Source organism: Piliocolobus tephrosceles, chromosome 1 (genome assembly GCF_002776525.5).
Source record: "Piliocolobus tephrosceles isolate RC106 chromosome 1, ASM277652v3, whole genome shotgun sequence".
In the NCBI taxonomy this organism is placed as follows: Eukaryota; Metazoa; Chordata; class Mammalia; order Primates; family Cercopithecidae; genus Piliocolobus; species Piliocolobus tephrosceles.
This window is the reverse complement of record NC_045434.1, coordinates 74,155,842-74,179,219: the sequence shown is the minus strand read 5'-3', so window position 1 is coordinate 74,179,219 and position 23,378 is coordinate 74,155,842.

The following is a 23,378-nucleotide window of genomic DNA, read 5'->3' as shown; positions in this document are numbered from 1 at the left end:
GAACAGCATGGGGGAAACCACCCGTATGATCAAATCAGCTCCCACCAGGTCCCTTCCTCAATATGTGGGGATTACAATTTGAGATGAGATTTATGTGGGAGCACAAAGCCAAACCATATCTCTATCTATCTATCTATCTATCTATCTATCTATCTATCTATCTATCAATCAATCTATCTATCATCTATCTACTATCTATCATCTATCATCTCTGTCATATATATCAATCTATCTCTATCACTTCTGTCTGTCTATCATCTGTCATAACATAATGTCAGATAATGATAATGCTATGAGGAAAACTAAAGACAGAAATGAGAATGGGGTTGTTGGAGAGAGGTTTTTTTTTTTTTTTTTTTTTTTTTTTTGTAAAGAGGATGTCACATTTGAGAAGGTGACATTTGGATAGAAACTTCATTGAAGTGGGGGAGCAGACCTCATCGATATCTGGAAAAGTGTGTCAGCAAGTACAAAGGCCCTGAGATGGGATCATTCTAACTTAGTTTGAAGAACAGCAAGGAGCTCAGGGAAGTTGGCTAGAAGGAAAGTGAGGTGGATACTGCTGGCGGGGGAAGAGGTTGAAGAGGTGGCCAGGCACAGACGTTGTGAGGCCTTGCAACTCATGGTGAGGAGCCTGGATTCTATTGTGAGTGTACAGAAAAGCTCTTGGAGCTAACAAGCAGGAGAATGGCATGATCTCACATATTTTAAAAGGATCACTCTGGGCATGTGTGGAAAATGAACCAGAAGGAGTGACTATAGAAGATGGGGAACTAGTTAGGATGTGTATGTAGTTGTTCATGAGAAGGAGACTGTTGACTTTAGCTGAGGGGTGAGCAGTGGAGGAAGGAGAAGGGAGATAAGCCCTGTTGAATGAATATAAGCCGAGAGGGAAAATGAACCAAAGATAATTTTTAGATTTTACTTCCAAAAAACTGGATAATGCTATTTATAGAGGTTATAAAGAAAAAAATGGAGAGTAGGATTATGGAGTGGGAGTAGGGATCAAGAGTTCTGTTTAAGACAGTAAATTTGATTTGCCTTTTAGATCTCCAAGTGGGACTGTCAAGTGAAAAGTTTAATAATCAAGTCTGGAGCTCATTAAAGAAGTCAAGCATGGAGATATAAACCTGGAATTCATCAGTATACAAATAGGTGATTTCTGAATGCTTTATAGACCTCTTAAATTATACTTTTAAAAATATGTTCACTGCTTAGCTATTTTACTAATGTATATTTCTAGATGCTTTAATCAAACTTAAATATGACAGAAAACATTTATGAATCACGTGCAGGCACCCAGATTCTCCTTCTCCCTTCCCAGATTGAAAATAAATACAGTTCTTTCCCATTTAACTTCCAACTCATTTTTTCCATTTCAACTTGCAATTCTTTTTCTTATCTCTTCTTATCTTTACTAGACCCTTCCCACTCCTTACAGGCCAAATAATTTCAAAAGGGGATTTTCTTTTACAAAGACACTAAAATCCTTCAGTGTGAGTTGAGCTATGAATGCCTAGGGATCAGGGTGGTTCAGTGAACTAATAACTGCCTTCTCACCTCTGGGATTCATGTTCCAATACAGCCTTTGATTAAAGTGCCTCTAAATCATCCTGATTATCATTGCCCTTATTATAAAGTGTGCACCACTCTAATTTGTGTCGAGACACTTTAAGAAGTTTTCTATCATTCATGTAACTGCCTGCCCATGAAACTCTCATTAGATTTGCTCTCTTACATCTTCTACATTTGAGTGTATATGTGTGGATGGCCTGATGAGAAACAAAGGTCTGGAAATCACCTTTTTTTTAACACATAAGGCTTGCAGGTGGAAATTTACCTGCAAAATATTCGGGTTTCCAAAATGTTCAGGGTCCATTTCTGCCTCATTACTTCCTCCTCCTTTTCTTTTTCTTCTGCCTCTTTTTCTTCCTCCTCCTCCTCTTCCTCTTATTCTTCTCCTCCTTCTCTTTTTCTTGCATTAGGTATATTAAGTGATTTTATTGCTAAAAAGAGAGCTCAAGAAAAAGAAACTGACAACTATCCACAATTCAAATTAATTCCTAGAATATTTGTTTTCATATTTGCCCCAAGCATTGATGGGAAGCAAACATATTGATGATAGATATAAGAGTCAAAAATAAACCTAACTGAAATTAAAATATATAGGTATAAAGGTAAAGTCTTACACTGAGATTAAAAGAGCAATGACATGAGTGCAACAAATGGGTGGAAGAGCTTAACTGACCCAAACTCTAAATGAGCTAATAGCCTCAGAAAGCCCCTAGATAGCTGCAAGAAACAAGCCTCATTAATGGAGGCATGGCAATCAGATCAAGGGAAGCAAGGGTTCCTTTGATCAAACCACGTCTAGATTTTATACGCATATTGGCACCACAGGACATTGACAAGATGGAAGCCATTTAATGAAAGATGATGATGATAGCGGAGAGCGCAGAAATTCACATCTTATAAGGAACCAATGAAGCAAGTGGAGAGCTTCAGTTTGTGGAAAGGTAACAACAGGAGAGGAGGAGGTTAGAGCATGAGAGTTGTCTTCAAATCTTTGAAGGACTATTGTGTAAAACAGGGATTCCCCTTCTTTGAATGTTAGCTGCAGAGAACAGAACTAGAAACAATGAATGAGAAGAAGACATATGGCAGAGGTTCTTAACCCTGGCTGCACCTCAGAATCATCTGTTCTTAACCCTGGCTGTACCTCAGAATCATCTTGATCTTAAAGATTAAGATTTACGGGCTCCTTCCCTGTCGATTCTGATTCAGTGGGCTTTAGGTGGAACTTGGTAATCTGCAGTTTTTAAAATGTTTTATGGAGAATGGTGCTCAGTTTGGTTTGAGAACAACTCTAAGGAGGTCAATTTCACTTTAATATAATAACTAATTTTCTAACAATTACAACTATTACAAAACTGAGATTAAAATTAGCCTGTTCTGTGGGGAAATAAGACCTTTAGAGCTGGAAATATCCACACAGTGACTACATACTGAAGGGAGGATTTATCTTTGTAAGGCAAATTATATTTGGTGACTCCAGAGACTAGTAGGTACTTCAAGGACCTGTAAGCTCTCTGAGGGCAGAAATGAGATCTGGTTGCCTTTCTCCCTGGGCCCAGGATATTGCAGGTGCTAAAATATCTGCTTTTGAATGAATGAATGCCAAGGACCCTTTATCCAGCAGGTAATAGGGACACAGAGGCTGGAATCTGATTTCTGGGACTCATTTCTAAACCTATACTGTCTAACACTCAAACTTCACTCCCTTTCTGTAGTATATTTCTGCCTTACCCTTCACGCTGGTGCCATGGAAAGTTCCAACGTACAGAGCCAATGTCACAGAATGTCAAATTCAGCTAAAACATAATATAAAGGGTAATACATGAAAGTGTCTTTCCAAGAGAGGAAATAAAGCACAAATAAACATAGACAATTGGTGCAATTTTGTAGCCATGCCAATGACTGCCACATCCCTGGACTCCAGACCTCATACCATCCTCACCATTCACCTCCCGAGCATCTCAACCAAGCCAAACCCCAGCTTGAGTTTCCCCATTTGCCTACTCTTTTGAGTCACCAGAATACCCAGGATCTGTGCTCTTCAAAATATCATGTAGGACTTCGGAATTTTTTAACCTCCAGATTCTGTAACTGTAACAGGAGGAAATTACAATACTCTTTAGTGCATTTTTCCATCAGCTCAGCATTAGAAGGATGTCCTTGCTGTGCATGATACACACTGTGTTTATTTTCACTTCTTTGATTTTATTATATAAATATTATTTTTCCTTTCCATGAACCCAAATGTGTCCATACTTTAAGATTCAACTCAAGCTACATTTTCCTCATAGATTTTTTCTCGATTACTCCAGAATTGGCTAATCTCTCCTGTCTCTGAATTCCTAAAATATTCATATTCGCCTCTCACCATTTGTGCCTTGACCAACTCCTGTCTTGAAATGCTGCTTGGTGGTGTGATCCTGTCAGTGAAGAGGCTACAACACATTTCTTGGTATTTTTCCAGTGTTTTGATCTGGACTGTACACAGTGTATTTCCTTGGAAAATGTATGCCTATTGATTTCATGTAAAATTAAGTGCGTCAATCTGGTTATGTTGAAAAAGCATCTGACACTGGAATTTCTTTGATAAATCTACATGAAAAGATTCCAAATCCAAATTTCTGAATGATACACAGCCTCAGAAGCTCTTTGTGTGTGTACTTACATATGTGCTGTGGCTATGCCCAAAATCCCTGCCTGCCAGAAAGCTCCATCTCCAATTCTGCCTCATCTCCATTCTCACCACAGGCCTCACTCTCACTCAAGGCTGCAGAGGATGATGAGGTCCAACTTGTCAGTGTCGGTTACGTGCTAGCAAAATATTCACACCTTTGACAGAGCTGTCAGATTTTTGTCCCCAAACCAAATGAGCACACAAACTGAATTTTCCTCCCACTAGACTGGAGGGCAATGTTTTAAATCAACTCTCAGAAATAGTTCAAGTCAGTATCTCTATACCAGCAAAAAGTCAAGGGAGAGTAGCTCTTCATCCACAGTTCATGAGGCTCCTAAGAAAGGCGATTTCACATTAAAAAAAAATTACCCATCCTTCCCTGGGTGGTGGGCAATGGAAGGCAGTAAAGGGAGGCTAGGGGTCAGACTGTGCAAATGCCTAATGCCTTCGTAAATGGCATGCAATCACCAAGTCTGGATTTTCACAATGAATGAAGAAGCTAGATTAGTAAATATTCTGAAGAGTTATCCTCAGAGACTTACAGAGACCAACCTAGTGAAAAAACAGATAAGAAAATATTAGCAGTAGTTAATAATTTATAAAGGTAATATCTACTTTAAATGAAACAATATGAGTTGAAAATGATAGGTAGTCAAACATACACAAAGTTAAGTGGTAAAGAGATAGACAGAGAAGTGGATTCCTAGCACATACAGGCCCAGATCTGGGCTTCAGACATTTTAAATGCCATCTAAAACATCACTTGTAATGATTTTTATGACTAATAGCTACAGGGTAAACAATAGTAGCAAAACCTCACTTGATTTAAGAAAGATTTTATGTGAGTGATTCTGGGAAGAGAGTATCCTCAATATGTCCACCCTCCCTGGTCAGTGCCAATCTAGACATCATCGATAGCCCATGGTGTTGACAGACAGGCAGGGCCTGGAGAGCAGTGAAAGCTGGGGAAAGATTTCTTTACCCCTGGGGAATACTTGGCCTGTAGAAATCCATGGACCAGATAAGGGAGGTGGTGCTGAGCTGCGTGAGTGTTCCTATAAGAGACGCTGAAGGACTGCTAAAAGATTTAGCTAGTGCTACCAACCCCCAAAGCTTAGGAGAGCATAAAATTCTACAGTTGGCGAAATGGGGAACAATTATCAACAAGGAATTGGCTACTTGCTGGCTGTTATATCACCAACTCACAGGGCAGTGGTTGCTGCTTCTCCAACCTATATGGAATTGCAAATGCTTAAGCTACCTCAGTAGCAAGAGCTGACCCTCAAGGATTAATTGAACCATGAAAAAGAAAAAGGAAATATAATTCATTTAAGAGGATCAGTAGCAAGAAAAAGGGAAAACAAGCCGAACACCCAGAAAATAAACTGGAGCCTTTAGAGGAGATAGGTAGAAGCTTGAATGACTACCAAAGAAACCCCAAACACCAAAACCCAACCAAACAAAAACATATAAAAAAGACTTAGTCACAGTATTAAAATGCTTCCTCAAAAAAATACTAATTAAATGTTTAACATCTTGTAGTTCCAGGATCCCTAATGCACAAGTACGAAGAGTTCCAGAACAGGGAAAAGCAAATAAATGAAAACGAGCGAAAATGTAAGCATGTAATAGAAGAATTAAAGATTTCAGTCAGCATATTAAAAGTTTTCATGAAGTTCTATGCAGACCTATAATAAAGCACAAGTGTAATGTGTGGTAAAATTCCTGGACTCCAAGAGAAAATTTTAAATACTCTAAATCAAACCAGTTACTAAAAAAGGATAATGAAGAAGAACCAAATGAGCATCAGACTTCTCAGGTGCGGCCCTGAAAGCAAGAAGAGTTTGAAACAACAGCTGAGGATGACTGGGTGTAAAGACTGTGACCCAAGGAAGTTATTCCCAGCTGAGATAATAATTACGTAGAATAATTTTTCAAAAGAGAGAGAAATTGCTAGATGGGCAAGAGCTCAGATAATTTTTCTCCAGGTACTTTATTAGAGGAGAGCCCTCACGAACAGACTTTAGTCAAACAGCAAACGAATCAGGGCAGAGATTTGAGGGTAGGAGAGGAAGAAAAGAGGAAGCAAGGAATGAATATACACAACGTAACCGATGTTTAAGTAACGATAGAGTAACTAGCAATGTGTGATATAAATGCTACATAAAGATCCTTAATATAGAAATGGCATTCTATAAGGAAAAGCCCAATGATGATCTAAAAGAAAAATAACTAAACGATCTAAGCAAAATAGGAGTTTGTGGGGCAGGAGGAGTGGGGAATAAAAACATCTCAAACATTGTATTCACGGGAGACGGTGTGGGTGCTGTGGACAGGGTTAGCAAAAATATTCTGAAAGTCTCATTGAGATGGGCAGGAGCAGTGGAAGAAAGAAAATAGGGGGAACAACAATAGGTATGTAGTTTTCATAAAATAGTATATAAATATGTGATTAATTATGGCTGTTAGGGAAAAGTAAGCACTAGTGGAATTATAAAAAATAAAAATAAGTTGTTATGTGAAAGACAAATCGGTTGAATTATTCTAATGAAAGACAATATCATGTTGAGTTAAAAAGTCGAACTCAGTTATGCTATTTACAAGGCACACATTTGTAAAAAGTGATTTTAAAATATTGAAAATAATGGGACAGTCAATTAAATGCCTGGTACAAGCAAAAGAGGGCGGAAAAAGAGGTGGAGGAGGAAGAAAGGGAGAAGAAAAATAGGAGGAGGGAAAAGGAGGGGGAGAAGGAGTGGAAGAAGAGGAAAGCAGAAGTGATATGAATATTAGTTAAGGCAACACAGCTGCTGTAGTGATAAAACCTGAGATTTCAGGGGCTTAGTACGATATAGATTGAATCGTCACTCAAGTAAAGTCCAAAACGAGTCCAAAACGAGGGATTCTTCGTGGATCTCTTTTAGGTAGTGATTCAGGAAATTCTTTTCCTTTCACCATTTTATTCTATTATCTTCAACACAAGACTTCTAAACTACTGCACTATCTGCATAAAACCCAAAGGGGAAAGAAAGAGCAAGGAGATCAAACACAGGAAGTTTTTGCAGGCTAGACACAAAGAAAGTGCATGCCACTTCTCACATTTCATTGGCTTAAAGCTGTCACATGACCTCGCGTGCACGAGCCTCTGGCCAATACAGTCTAGTCGGCTGCCCACGAAGAAAAGGAAAAGGATTGGATGAGTAGCAAGTGAATTTTTGCCACTTCTACATTACTAGTTTTGAGTTTTAGGAAATTCAAATCAAAAGAGAGAGAGAGAGAAAGATAGAATTTTAAATTTCCCAGATAAACATACCATTTAAAATGACAATATAATATTATTTGTGATTTATATATACACCTGTATATGCAAAATCATATGCATGAAAGGGTGATTGCTAAATATTAATAATGGTTATCACCAGATGGTGCAATTTCAGGTGATTTTTACTCTCTTCTCTTAACCTTTATTGATTGGTTGACTTTTAAAAAATTGATGCATAATTTTTTACATATTTATGGGGGCACATGTGAGTATTTGTTACAGGCATAGACTGTGTAATGAGCAAGTAGGGGCACTTGAGGTATCCGTCATCTTGAATATTTATCAGTTCTATGTGTTGGGAACATTTGAGTCCTTTCTTCTAGATTCTTTGCAATAATGCAATACATTGTTGCTAACCTTACTGTGCTATGGAACATTGTAATTTATTTCTTCTATCTGTCTGTCTGTTTGTATCCATTGACCAAACTCTCTCCATCCCACCCACACACACTTCCTGTCCTCTAGAATCTATCCTTGTACTCTCTATCTCCATGAGTCAACTTTTCTTTTTTAGCTCCCACACATGACTGAGAACATGCAGTATTTGTCTTCGTTAACATAATGTCTTCCTTAACTTAACATAATGACTCCAGTGGTTGACTTAATTTTTTTTTTTTTTTTTTACAATGAGCAGGTGTTGTTTATATAACCAGAAAAAATGAAACTAATTTTATTGTGGGTGAAAAGAGTCTTTATGATAATGAAATGAAATTTACTTGCTCCTATCTTTGGTTTTTGGTTCTTGCTAAGAAAAATGTAAGACACTGACTACACAGTTCATGTCGAATTGCCAATTAACAACCACTACATTCTCATCATGGATGATTTAATTTTCAATATCATAATCTTATTTCTAAATTTTTGTTCTACATATATTCTAGGAGCTGGGAGGTAGGAAGTACCTACCATTTATTGAACATTTAATATACATCAGATCTCTTATGTATGTATCTCAATTTTTTTCTCAAATAATGCTTTCAGGCAAAAATAATTATTTTCATTTTTACAATGAGAAAATTAACAAAACACTAAACAACTAATTAGCAAAACAGTCAGTATTCAAATCCAGGACTAGTTTTAGAGCTTGTATAATTTACCATTATCTCATTTTTTGTACTCAGATAACACTATCAGGTAAAAATAATTATCTTCACTTTTAAGATAAGAAAATTAACACAAGACTAAGCAGGGTGAAAGAGTCAGTATTCAAATCCAGGACTAATTTTAGAGGTTGTACAATTTACCATTATGCTCTATCTAAGTTTTTAAAAATAAGCATGTCATATATCTTCATGTTATGTGCCTTAAGTTTGTCTGTTCATCTCAAAGGAAGCTCATAAGAAGACATCAGCTCATTTAATTCTCACAGCATCTCCATGAGGTAGAAATATCTATTTTTAGAGATGAGGCAATTAAAGCCTAGAGAGAAGTTAAGTTCTTCCCAGCACTTCACAGGGTATAAACAAGGGTCAGACCTTCTGCAGAGAGTAGTTCCTAAATTCACCTCAACTGCATCATTTTATTCTGTCTGGAACTTTTGTGCTTTAAGATTTCTCCCTGACTCCTGCCTTGAAGCAGCCTATGTGGAGGTCTGCAATTCCAGAGAAACTGTAGACTCATCTCACACTAAAACTGAATAATTAAGGCTGTGAGAGGATTGACGAGTCCCTTCCAAGTTATCAATGCCACACTAGACTTAATAAGCCATCTTTCCCGCAAGGCTTGGAGTTTTTCTTTCGATGGGAACCAACAGAAACAGGATTTTCCCTCTCCTGCAGAAGAGGTTTAAAAGCACTGGAATCACCAAAAAAAGATAATGTTCTTTGATATTCAAGTGTAATTTACATTTCCCTATTCAGCCTCAAGCATGTGCTCAAATGTAATTGACTATACAGGAGGCTTGCATGCTGCCCATTGACATACCTCAGGTCACAGATGTCCTACCCATTTGCATGGTGTGGCCTAGTTTTGTTTTCCTCTCAAGAAAAATAAATATGCCGCAGACGTGGGGAAAGGGCGTAAAGGATTGGAGGGGGTTATAACATTTCTGTCATAAGACCTCTTTCTCTTTACACCACAGGTTGAGTGCAAGTCCTTTGCATCCATGAGGGGTTTCTCCAGCCCACCCCACCCCCATCTCTGGCCCAGACCCCTTCGCATGGTCCTGAGGCCCGTGTTCATCACCTGGAGTGAAAGCTGACAGGAATGAGCACAGGCAGGGAGCAGCGAGACACGCGGGCATTGTCATGCATGACTGAACAGCAGCCATCAACGGCAATTAAACATGGAGAGCTTGGGATCTTTTTGGACAGGTTCAAGTTCCCTGGCACTGCTGTGATTAGATGTTTTGCACTGTTTCCCTGTAGTCAGGATGTGACATATTCCCTTTCCCTTGCTCTTTTCTCATCTCCTTTGTGCTGTCCTGGTGCTGCCTGATCACCCAGCAAAGACATTGAGACGACTTTATTTCGACGAGAGTTCGGTTGAAGCAGATGCAAGAGGAGCAAAATCAAAAGTGGTCCTAATTCAGGGAAAATTAGTTCTTTTTAGATGCGTTTTTTTCCCCCAGATGCATGAATTTTAGCTTAGTAGATAGAACCTACCAAGGGAGGATTCCTGCGGCTATTTCCGTTTCTTTGTGGCAATTTACATCCTGAATTGGATTCTGCAATTTGGTTCTTTAGAACTCCACTGTTTTCAAGGAAACTGAAAGAATGCTAAGCTGTGCTTTCTGAGTGTCTTTGGTCATTTAATTCTCACAAAGTTTGAGATAGTTTAAGTTGCTGTGATTTTTAAAATGGCTAGTATGAAAGTTGGTAGAATTAGACTTATGAAATGGGCGTCGCGGGGAAAAGGAACTGGATCACTTTAACAGGATTAGATACTTAGTTTGGGGTCTGGGAGAAAAGGAATTGATGAAGCAAAGAAACCCTGTCTCTCTAAAGATACACGCAAATAGAGGAAATAAATGACCATTGTTCTCTGCTTCTAAGATCTACCTACGATCATGATTACCTTCCTATAATCTGGTCATTCCAATTGTTCTTCCATCAATTAATGGTTCACAAATATTTAGAGCATTCCTTTTGTGTGCAGAGTAGGGCAATGGGCAGACTGAGGAAACAGAAAGGTATAATTCAATGGACAAACACTTATTAAGTCCCAATGAAGTATCTTAGACACTGAGATATAATGAAGACTAAGATCAGGTGCCAGGTGTCAAGGAAGGGACACAAGCACATCTAAATACAGTGCAACTGAGGGTCTGAGAGGCAAGGTACAGGAAGTGAGACTCTGAAGTCACAAAATTATAAGGGCATCTGGTGCTGGAGCAGACAGAAGACAAATACCTATGAATTAAATGCAGCAAAATGAAATGATTTTATAAGCCTGTAACTGAGGGGTAGGAAAATGCTAAAATGTATCCAGCAGCTAAGAGTTGATCACTTAAATGAAAAGCAGTGTCCATTTTTAGACTTTAAGATGTACATAATACCATTCATGGAGATGGGTGTGCTATGCATTGTTTTATTATTGGGAACATAAAAACAGTTACAAAGGCTGTTCAAGGCTGACCTCTGTTAAGTTTTTAAATCCTGAGGTCTCCTCTGTGGGATTTTTAGAAATTCAATTCAGAAGTTTGGAAAGATAGGTACTATTGTAGCCTATTTGGCTTGGAGTTAGGAAAAAAATGCATCTAGTTAATAAGATAGTGTAGTCCCCTTTGCCACCTTAAAACTTGGATTGAAAAGTAAATGCTATGGACAAATAGGAGGCGTTTCTAGGGGTATACCAAGGATAACAATCTTAAGGTATTTGAAAGTGAAATCACTTACATTTTGATACATGAGAGAGATTTTGCTTTCTTGTTGAAGAGCAGTCCCTGCAGGTATCCTTGAATGTGGAGCTCATGACCTGCATCCTTAATATATGAAAGGAAACAACAATCGTAGTAAAGTCAATGCAAAGGAGGCAGGTGGTACAGGAGAAACTACACAGGCTAACCTTGGTTTGAATTTTGGCTCTTGCCCTTACTAGCTGGGTGTTTTGGGGCTACTTTCTTAATTTTTACAGGTCTTAGTTTCCACTTCTGTACAAGGGAAATTATACTTCCTAATGTGGTTATTGTGGCATTAGAGATAATGCATGCGAAAAGTACCTAACACTTAGAAGATGATTAATATATTATCAATAATTATTGTCATTATTTTTTACATGGGTTGTAGTGACTGCAGTGTTGGAACAGCCTAGGTATTTTGTGCACAATTGATCACTGCTGGTTGGAAAACAAGAAGTAAATAGACAACATCATATTCTGGCTTTATTAATTGTATAAACCCTACTTAAGCTCATGCTTATTGTTTTTGAGTCCAGTTTTTGGAAACTGTCTGCGTGTCCTTAACTTCCTAATGCCTTTCTAAACATTTTTTAGTAGCTGCTCCCTTAAAAAGTGTCGAAGGAGGAATTATCTCTAATGCATGGGATCTGAAGAATTAAACACGTCAGAGCATCAATACTAGAAAAGCCTCTTGACATTGAGTTTCCCTCTCTGTGAAACGGGGATAAGTGGACCATTTCCTAGGGAAGTGCACCTGAGTTGCAGCAAATAAAGGTGACTGGAAAGCAATGTAGGGTGTATAGTGAGTGTACCAGTAGCCTTTCCTGAGTAACAAACTATCCCAAAGCTTAGTGATTTAAAACAACAATCATTGTTAGGTCACACTTGTCAATTTCAGACTGGGATCATTAAGGAAATTCTTTTGATGTTTTTTTTTTCTCAGGTCCACTCATATGTCTGCATATAGTGCAAAAGACAGATAGGTTTGAGGCTGGATGGTCTAGAATGGACCCACTCACACAGTTGCTAGCAGTTGGCTGGCAATCAGTGAAAGCATCTTTTCTTTTGCAAGGAAAAGAAACTGGCTCATCCTAATAGGGTTAGATACTTAGTTTGGGGTTTGGGAGAAAGGAATTGATGAAGGAAAGAAACCCTATCTCTGTAAAGATAAATGAAAATAGAGGAAGGAAATGATCATTCTTCTTTTGCTTCTAAGATCTGCCTAGCATCATGATTACCTTTGTAAGTGTTCCTTTATGTGACTTCTCCAGAAGGCTAGCTTGTATTTTTTTCTATGGTGGCTGCAAGATTCCAACTGCAGCAAGAGAGGGCAAACCCCAATACAGTAAACAAAAGCCTCATTCAAATAATATTTGTTAATATTCCGTTGGTCAAAGCAAGTCACATGGCTAAGCCCAAATTCAAAGGGTGAAAAAGAGACTCCATCTTTTTATGGAAAGGCTGCAAAAGATTGTCCCCATTTTTTTGAATAACCAAGGTGAGGCAATACGAATGACAGCATAACCCCAGATCTGTCATTTAGGCAGAAAGGCGGGAATAAAAAGAACCAAACAATTTATGGAGCATCTGATAAGACTAGAGTTGATTGAGATTACTCAAGAAAAACTTCGAAAAGAAAAGATCTGAGCAGGACTTCTGTGAGTGGGGATGGATAGGGAGAGTTTCTGCTTAGTGCAGTAGAGAATTGCTGCTGTTAAGAAACAAGCTATGTGTTGTTGGTTTGGTTGGCTGGAGTAAAGAGTTTAAGTTGGGCAGTTAGGGCAAAGTTGAACAGTCAAGTTGACTGGTGCCAGTGGGGAAAGGCCCTTTAATTAATATTTATTTTTCTGGAAGTCAAAATACATAAATTTTACTCCAGGCTCTATAACTCACTGAAAAATAAAACCAGTCAGGGAGAGTGGCTCACACCTGTAATCCAAGTCACTTGGGAGGCTGAGGTGGGAGGATCACTTGAGGCCAGGAGTTCAAGACCAGCTTGGGCAACACAGCAAGACCCTCATCTCTATAAAAATAAAAATTCAAAAATGAGCTGGGCATGGTAGCACACACCTGTGGTCCTACCTCCTCAGGAGGCTGAAGCTGGAGGATTGCTTGAGCCCGGGAGGTTGAAGTTAGAGTATGCTATGACTGTGCCACTGCATTCCAGCCTAGGTGACAGAGCAAGACTGCGTCTCTAAAAAATAAAAATAAAAATAAAATCTTGTACAAATTATTGCACTTCCTTGAACCTGTACAATGAAAATTCCAGAATACTCTCTTAATTCCATCTGAACTCAAAAATTGGTTTTACCTTAAATACGTTTTTACTCAGAGCATTTAGAACCTACCTATGTACATAATAATGTAGAAATAGACTATTCATTCCTCCAACATATACATATAGTGTAACAGACCCTGTGCCAGGGACTAGGAAACATCAATGACCAAGGTGGACAAGGTCCAAGTCATAGCTGGTGAGTGGGATGGGGGTGGGGGAGTGATAACTCAAGGGTAGCAAATCAGTCAGCATGACAGTCACCAGTCACATCAAACATAATGAAAGCAATAAATAGAGTGAAGAGATTTTGTGTGCGTGTGTACGTGTGCATGTGTGTGTGTGTGTGCGTGTGTGCCAAGGGCTTCTTTATTATATTCATGGAGGGCCTCTTTGAGGAGATGAAAATTAAACTGAAACCTAAAAATGAGAAGGAGCCTGTCATGTAAAGAACAGACATAAAATAATGTTCCAGGCAGAGGGAAGAGAAAATCTAAAAGTAGTGAAAATGGAGTATCGTGGTAGAGAAAATTTAAGGTGCTACCATAAAATTTTGCAATATCAAAGAAGAGAACATCTACTGTAGACAGGGATTTTCCATAAGCCAAGTTCTTAAGTGCTAAATAATCCTATAAACAAAGTCTTTAAAAGAAACCCTAAAAGATGTTTAAGACAGTTGAAAAACACTAAGGAATAACATTCTAGCTTAATAATAACAAGCACTCAATGACCAGAAAAAAAGTGTAGTAGGTTAATCTACAGAAACCAATGCAACTGACTACATAAGAACTAATATATAAAACTACAACTGCAAAAAGTTAGGCCTAGAGAGGCCAACGATGGGTGAAGTTGTGAAACTGGGAAAAAAACATAAAAGAAAAATCTAACTGTATTTGGAGACAGAGGCCAAAGATGAAAGAGGTATGTACATATTTGGGGGTTTGGGGTAATATTTAGCACACAGGTTATAGCAAGAAAGCCAAGTTATTCAACTCCCGTTTGATCTCCGTCTTTCTTATCAAGAAGAATGATACTTGAAAATTAGGCATATTGAACAAAAATGTTGAAAAAGACACTGAACTCCAGGCTAGGCAATAGTAACAGAGACCCCTGTGCGGATGAAGCAGGTATAGAAAAACAATAAGCTGAAGTGCTGGGGTATGCCTGTGAAACTCTGACATTGCAGTGAACAGCTGTTTGTTGGTAATACATCCTTAATTGCGTTACAAGCCTGTATTATTGTGGTTTGGATTTTATCTGAAAATCAAAGGCAAATAAATATATTCTGTTTATGAGTTTTGAATAGCACTGTTGAATCATTTCTATAATGATAAATGTTTACATTCTCATGAAACTTCTTTCTGAAAGAGCTATTTTTCCATTTCGACCACCTTTTATCACAAAGCTTAGTCATTTTTCTTGAAGGCATACTAAGGTAATTGCCTTGAGCTAATAATTCTTATCATCATCGACGTCATCATCTTCAACACCTTTACAGAATGTATGGTGTTTTGGCATTCTTTATCTTACAGATCTTTTAGATGTGTATATTTACTCTGTGAGGCAGGCAGAACAAATATAAATTTACTCCCTTTTACAGACGAAAAAAGAGGAGGCTCAGAAAGTGTAATATTTGATGATAATAGAGATACGGAGTGGCTGATATTACTCAGAACCAGATCTTTGAATTCCATGTCCAGTGCTCTTTATACTTAACCATCTTATGTTGATTAAGTGCATCTCCCTCTTTCCCCAAAATGTGGAATAAACAATTCTCATGTTTGACTTATGAATGTACCATTTGCATATAGAGGACGGGACTATGTTAGATTTGAATTCCAAAGAGCTAAAGAAGCTAGTGTCATTCATTTCTCTCATTCCGATGCTCTTAACGTATGTGCTGCTCCTCGTGTGGAGATGTTTCTCCGGTCTGCTTTTGCCTGGTGTTACCAATGAAAGGCTCAGTGGGGTCCAACACACAGAGTTATTAGGGTCCTGTGATCACGTTTTCTGTGATATTGTATGGTCAAGCAGACTGCTTCAGGGGGGCCCTATCAGTGTCTGATCGTAGGGCTGGAGCTGTCAAATCATTCTGCAGATAAACATTTTAATAGAACAGGTATGTAAGATCTCCATCGCTACCCCAGAGGAACCAGTTTGTGGATAATCCTCACGCTGACTTACCTCACCAAATCCCTCTCAAAAACACAATGCTGTTCTAATATGATGAGCTAATCTGTAGGGGGGAAAACTTACACTTTAAGGAGGGAAATGGACAGAGTATCTGGCATTTCTTGTTAATTTGATAGCTATTTCTTAAACAACTCACAGGCATTTGAAATGAGTTATTTATTTTGCTTCTGATGCCCTTGTCTCAGAGCAAAAGCAGATGTACTCTTAATTCTCATTTGCAACACTAGTTTGATTTTGATTTCCATCTCAATTTCCTTTGATGTTTTGTGGTGGTGTGGGTATGTGTTTAGGATCTAGAGATGTGGCAATCGAAAAGTTGGATTTATTAAAATAAATGATTATGAAGTTTTTTGTTTTGTCTTTAGAATTTACCTGTCCTTTGGCAAGTTTTCCTTCAATCTTTAACATCACTAATTTGGTGATACCTATTCTTTTTAAAAGTGACCCCTTCTTTTTATTTTTTTATTTTTTTTAAGGGCCTCTGAGTATTCCATTAACTGCTAGATTGATTCTACAGTGTCTTTGTAATGGCTTTTTGCCTCCTGGGAGATTTCTCTCTATTTTATATCCTTAATTAATAAGTTCTTTACCAATTGCTACACAACAATAGAGTATTCTTTTAAACTTAGCAAATGTGTTGGTGCTTGTTAACTCATTCTAGGGCCTAGATAATTTGAGTTGGTCCTGCTGATGGAATTTCTTTGGACCTAACTGTAGGTACTCTAGTCCTAAGAGAAAAGGATGGTACAATCCATTCTCTGGATTTCAAGTAAGCACAGGGAGGTAACCACTTGTGAGTGGGAAGGGCTGAGTGGCAAATGACAGCAACAGATATAGAAGAACAGAGGTTAAAGAAATCATTTAGGTTCTTGAAAGCTCTTGAAGAAAGACAAAAGCAAAAGATGACATTACCAGTGTCCAGTCTGGAATGCATCTGACTCTAACTTCCCAGGGGCCAGTAAGATGTAAGCCATGGGATGTCTCCCTCTCACCACTTCATTGATTCATTCATTCATTCATCCCTCATATTTTTTAGCCATTATCATATACCAGCCTTGGACTGACAATGGAATAAGACATTCTTCTTACTCATAAGAAAAGGGCCTATGTCAGCTTTTCCCTAGCAGACCAAATGATAAAGAGAACATAGAGTGAGGTCGTTCCCAGTTGAATAGTCTTCAGATGCAGTAGGACAAGACTACTTCACCTTGTACCCTAAAGGTTTATATGCTATTCTGAATGACGTGTTAACCTGAATTATTTTAAAGAACGAAGGGAGTCCAAAGGAAGAAGATGAAATGTTACCACAAGCTGAGGTGGAGGAAAAACAGAGGAGAGGAAGGGAGGCCTTGTTAGTTTATTAGGAGATTGATAAGTTTTACAGAATTCTAAAATATTAGAAATTAGTGGGACTGAAGGGATAGTTCATGTCTCTCTTTCTGTAGATGAGAAGACAGGCAGAGAGAAGTTGAGTCTATTTCCTAAGATGAAATAGTCAATTAGTGGCAATATGACTCTTGCCTTGCCTTTTCCCATTCAATCCAGTGATGTTCTAATAGATGTTTCTGAGCTCAGGTGTCAAATTCATCTCTCTTCACATTCTCTCTGCTCTACATTAGGCCCTCATCATCTGCCATCCAGACAATGAAATATCTACCTTCTTGACTTTTTTTCTTCCAGTGTTTTTTTCTCTCCATTGTACCATCCCCCAAAATAATCTTCCCCATTAAAAGCACCCTTTACAAAGTCTTTGATAGATCCCATGCCTTACTGAATCAAGGTCAATCAGGCACGGCATTCAAAAGCTTCCTAGATCTGCCTCCAGTCTATCTTACAAGACTCTACATTTTCTTTTGCATCCTTTACTTCCATGGCCCCACCCATGCCTTTTACAGACCAACTCTAAGTGTTTGCGCATGCTTTCCTCTCTGCTGTCATTCAACTAATACATACCAGGGACTATTTTAAGCATAGGGGATGAAAAGTTGACCAAGATTATGCAAGGTACTTGTTTTCTTGGGAATTATCTTTCAATATAAAGGTTCCCAAATGGTAAGATGCAAATGAATTATGTATATGCCCAAAATACTTATTCCTTCAGCCTTCAGAGCAGCCAAGTTTGTTCAGCTTTGGTGGGAATCTGTGGCCAACTGCCTTTGGTCAGTGTCCTATATAAATATTATCATTTTCTTTATGTGCTATGACCTAAAAAAGATTAGGAAACACAGTTCCAGTAAGTTACTTGAATACCTTTAACTTCCTTCACTGTCTATCAAAATCATATCCACCTTTTAAGATTCAGATCAAATGCAGACTTCTCTATGAAGCTGTCCTCAATGTCTCTTATTGGAAATTTCCCTTCTGTATGTTTATGTTTACATCCTTCATATATTTATTCGATCAATACATATTTATTGGCCACTCACTGGAAATGCTAGACATAAATTTAGGTTTTGGGATTACAACAATGAAGAATTTATGATGCTTTCATTATACCATAAGCATATTGAGGGCAGGGACCATTGCTTAGTCATCTTGGTATCCTTATCTTCTTGAAAAGATTTCTTGATTATTTCATTATCTTCTAGATCAGTTCCAAAATATTTGCTTAATATAATATTAATAGTGGATTTCTGTCCACTCTCATTTAATCATCACAATAATCTTATGAAGTAGTTATACTTAATCAATACGCAAACTGAGAAAACTGAAGCACAAAATTGTTAGCTGACTTCTCCAAGGCCATCTAGGTGGAAGGTGGCACAGGTATTCGATAAATGCCTCATGAATTGAAGTACTTCACATACTTAATCACATCTTTAGGGGCAGGTAGTACTTACAATATAATTACTAAAGTCATTTTTGAGTCCAAATAAAAACTTAAAAAATCTGCATAATCACTTCATCCCCAAACTAAACCTAGATATTAACCCCGCGGAACTGAACAACAAACCATTTGCCAAACCAACACAAGAAACATAAGATAGTTTAGCAACACCCAAGCAGTAGGAGTTTCATTTGAAAACAAGCTAGAATCACCTGCCAGAAGAGTGATAAAGGCTGCAATCTAACTGTAGAGAGTTATGGAGCCTTTATAACAAGAAGTAAATAAATAACATCAGTGGTTTAATGATGCACCTACCTAAGGGAGGAGAAGGGATCAGGGGATCTCATGTACTCTTTCATTCTTTAGGGCTCTCTGGTCATTGCTGCTTTCCCATCTTCACTTCGTTGTATAATTCTTTTGCAGATAAAATATAATGCCAGTGGGCCTGCCCATCTCTGCTCTCTCATCGAAAGGTAGAATCTCTTCAGAAAACTGCTTTGTCAAGAGCAATATGCCACAAAAACTAAAGACCGCAAGAAGACATACGAAAGGACTAAATCTGCCAAGGGAGGATTTGGGTAAGGGAGAATGTAATTACCTGAATTGGAACTTGGCCAGCAAACAAAGATTAATGCAGAAACAGGAAGGCTTCTATCCTGTGAGAAGTTCCAAGCAAGCCTTTGGGACTAGAGGTGGTCAGGCCCTGAGGGTTATATTTCATTTGATTTCTGCCATCCCTGGGAACACAGTGGCCCCTTGCTGAAACATTAGTTCCAAACTGACTTGAAGAACAGCCTTGCTTACTAAAGCATCAGCATTATCAATTACTCTGGACAGTCTAGGAAGCAAAAGGGATTTAAGTGTTGGCAGGATTATGAAAGGCAATCCAGTGTGTCAGGGGAGAGGAAGGCAGGAAGTGCTATTTCAGAGACATGGACAGCCTGTACTTAGCAGCTGCCTAGTGGCCCTCAAATTGTGTCCCTCCTTTCCCCCTCCGTCTCCATCACCCTTCAAGCTTTTTGCTTGGTATTTGGTATTTTGTACCCAAATTGTTGCAATGGAGACACGAAACTCTAGGGGGAGCTCCAGCCTCCCTGGTGGGTTCTATGCCCTCGGTTGGGAGCAGAAACTCTAGATGAGGCCTCCAAATGCACAGTTGATGAGCAGAGTGGCTAGAACCAAAAAGCTGAACGCCGTCCTCTGTCAGGAGCGCCTCCTTTTGATTGCTCTAATCTCTTGTAGAATTCTATCTATGTTATGCTGTGGCAAAGCAGCCGGGACTTCTTACAGAAAAGCAAAACAGTTTAATGATGAAAAGCAAGGGCGGGTTACCAGGGGCTTGGGGGAGTTGGGGAGTTACTGTTTACTGGGGCCAGAGTTTCAGTTGGAGATGATGAAGAGGTTCTGGGGATGAATGGTGGTGATGATTGTGCGATGTAAATGTACTTAATGCCACTAACTGTACAATTAAAAATGGCTAAAATGCATATTTTACCACAATTTTTAAAAATGCTAAAGTGTATATTTTACCACCATTTAAAAAAGTCTTTTATTACGAGTTTGAATAGATTCAAAGGTCTAAATTCTTTGGTATATTGTAATAGTGAGATCTTCAAATGAAGCTATGACATTACTCTTAAAAAGCAAAGCAATCAAACGTCATTGGAGGCATTTAGACCTGAGTGATCGTCTCAGGTAAATTTCCCTCCAAATTTACTCTCTCCACAGGAAATGTGCTCAGAGAAAGCGAAGATTGGAATCTACCCTGTTATCTTGCAGAAGAGAAAACTTAGACCAATGCAGCAACCCAACTAAATCTCAGTCTGCTGTTCCCATGATCCTGGAGTCTTTATCTGCACCTTTAATGCTGCTATTCATTTCCATGCTTTTGTTACGCTGTTATTCCAGCAAGACTCAACTCAGGTGTGGGATAAGTTCAGATCCCTCTTCTCTGTGCCCAGCTGCACTTGTTCTCTTTCTCACTAAATTAGACAGTGAACTGCTAGAGTGTAAGAACTATATTTAAATCCTCAGTACATAACCCGGCACACAGTAGGTGGTCCTGAAATATTCGTCAAACTCAACTTTACATGCTATGAATCCCTTAAACATATCTCCTTCCCCAGTTTCCACAAAGACACCAGAATATCCAAGTTTAGAATATGACCTGTCCTCTGCAAAGATAACTAAAATCCCTGTGCAAAGAGATCACAAAGTATGTAGATGAGAGAACAGGGGCCAGGAACAGAATCAAACACCCAAACCCTAAATACAACTCTTTAAACCCAAAAAAAGTTTCACAGAATGATAATCTTCCCCCACAGCACCAAATTAACTTCGCTGTTTCATTCACTCCTACATCCACCTGATGTCACTCTCACTGCCCAGTAGAACAATGTGTCAGAGGCCACAGAGCTCCTCCCTTAAGAGCATTTGGAAAAGCATAGCTATATCTGACTTAGGAGGAGTTGAAGCTTCCCTGAAGGCAAAGAACAATCTATGATGCATCATCCTTCTTGGGTTCTCTCTTCCTTACTCTAAGAATAAGATACCCTCACCCTGTTTCATTTCCAAGTTCTTTGTCCTGAAAACACTCAGAGAGAAATCTTGTACTTGTGGTGCTTGATACTGAGCCAGGCAGAGTGATTGCTACTGTCTGTCTGGGAATATGGACTTAAGATTAAATTCAGGAGCTTTCCTTCTTGTTCTCATTCCAAAGAAACTTCTTGTTTTTCTGCTGCGAATTCTCCATTTTATGAATTGACCAATTACATTTTCCCCCAAGATAGAATTTTGCTATATGCTAATTTGTAGTTCCTGAAAATGCAAAAAATAAAGCAAGAAATGAAGTCTTGCCCATTATAACAGTTAAGGATTGGAATATCTGGGTTCTATTCCTGGCTCTGGTACTCACTTGCTAGGTGACCCTAAATGGATTGTATAAACAGGCTGTGTCTTTTAAATGTGAATTTTTAAACGGAGCACATATGTGGATAGTTTTAGGGTCATGATGAAAAGAATTTGACAAGCTTTCTAGAGAACGTTTAAGGAAAATGCACAGCATAAAGCCTGGCTGGCATGATTCTCTTTTCCAAACCCAATCAGTGACATAACTTTGGGAATTCTCAGCCATAAATATACAGGAGCTGAACTCTGAAATGCACTTTCCTCTCTTCCCTCTTTCACCCAGCAGTAGTCTCATCAAAATGCCACAAGACAGAGGTCAAAATATTTTGCTTCTTTAAGGCTGGATTTAAGCAATTGTTCACAGTGAAACCCAGCTCTCCCTGTGAGCTCTTCATTGCCAAAGTCCATTGGCCAGGATGAAATACTTTGAGGACGGTCATCTGCTGTTCTGTGGAGCCCTGATCCTCTCACTGCTGTCTGCTTGCAGCCTGAGTAGCAAACACTTTGTGTCAGTTCACAGACATCTCTTGGTGCCCCGGTCCAGATCAGATCTGATGCTGCTGCAGAATTGTGCTTCTTTTTCCTCACCAGCCTGGCCATGAGTTCTCTCTTTTTCTTTGTGGCTTCTTCATAATCAGCCAGTTGTCTTTAGCTCTCAGACAGCGCCAGAGAGTCCAAGGAGCTGTTTAACTGTTCATTGACTCAGCAACACCTCCCATTCTTCCATTCTCCCAGGTGCCTGTGCCTGTGTGTGGCCCTTGCTGGTACTCAGACAAATGTCATTCAGAATGTGATTAATTGATTGAAGGAGTACAGTTTTGTTACCCAAATACATAAAACCACCGACCAGTTCAAACTACTTAAGAAAACTAAGTGACTTTCAGAAGTTTTTACTTCAAATCAATTACCATTAGTGATATGGTTTGGATTTGTGTCACCCTCCAAATCTCATGTCAAGTTGTAATCTCCAATGTTGGAGGAGGGGCCTGGGGGGCATGGTTGAATCATGGGGGTAGACTTATCCCTTGCTGTTCTCATGCAGTGAGTGAGTTCTCACAAGATCTGGTTGTTTAAAAGTGTGTGTCACCTCCCTCCTCTCTCTCTTCCTCCTTCTCCAGCCATGTAAGACATGCCTGCTTCTCCTTCAATTTCCACCATGATTATAAGTTTCCTGAGCCCACTACCCTCAGCCATGTTCCCGGTACAACCTGCAGAACTGTGAGTCAATTAAAGCTCTTTTCTTAATAAGTTATCCAGTCTCAGGTAGTGCTTTATAGCAATGCGACAATGGACTAATACAGAAAATTGGTATCAGGAGTAGAGTATTGCTATAAAGATACCTGAAAGTGTGGAGGCAACTTTGGAACTGGGTAGTGGGCAGAGTTTGAAAGAGTGTAAAGGGCTTGGAAGAAGACAGGAGGATGAGGGAAAGTTGGAACTTCCTAGAGACTTGTTGAATGGCTTTGACCAAAAAAATGACAGTGATATGGACAGTGACGTCTAGGCTGAGGTGGTCTCAGATGGAGATGAAGAACTTATTGGGAACTGAAGTAAAGGTCACTCTTGCTATGCTTTAGCAAAGAGACTGGTGCATTTTGCAACTGCCCTAGAGATCTGTGGAACTCTGAACTTGAGAGAGATGATTTAGGGTACCTGGCAAAATAAATTTCTAAGCAGCAAAGTGTTCAGGCTGTAGCCTGGCTACTTCTAACAAAGTATGCTTATTCGCATGAGCAAAGAGATGATGTGAAACTGGAACTTATATTT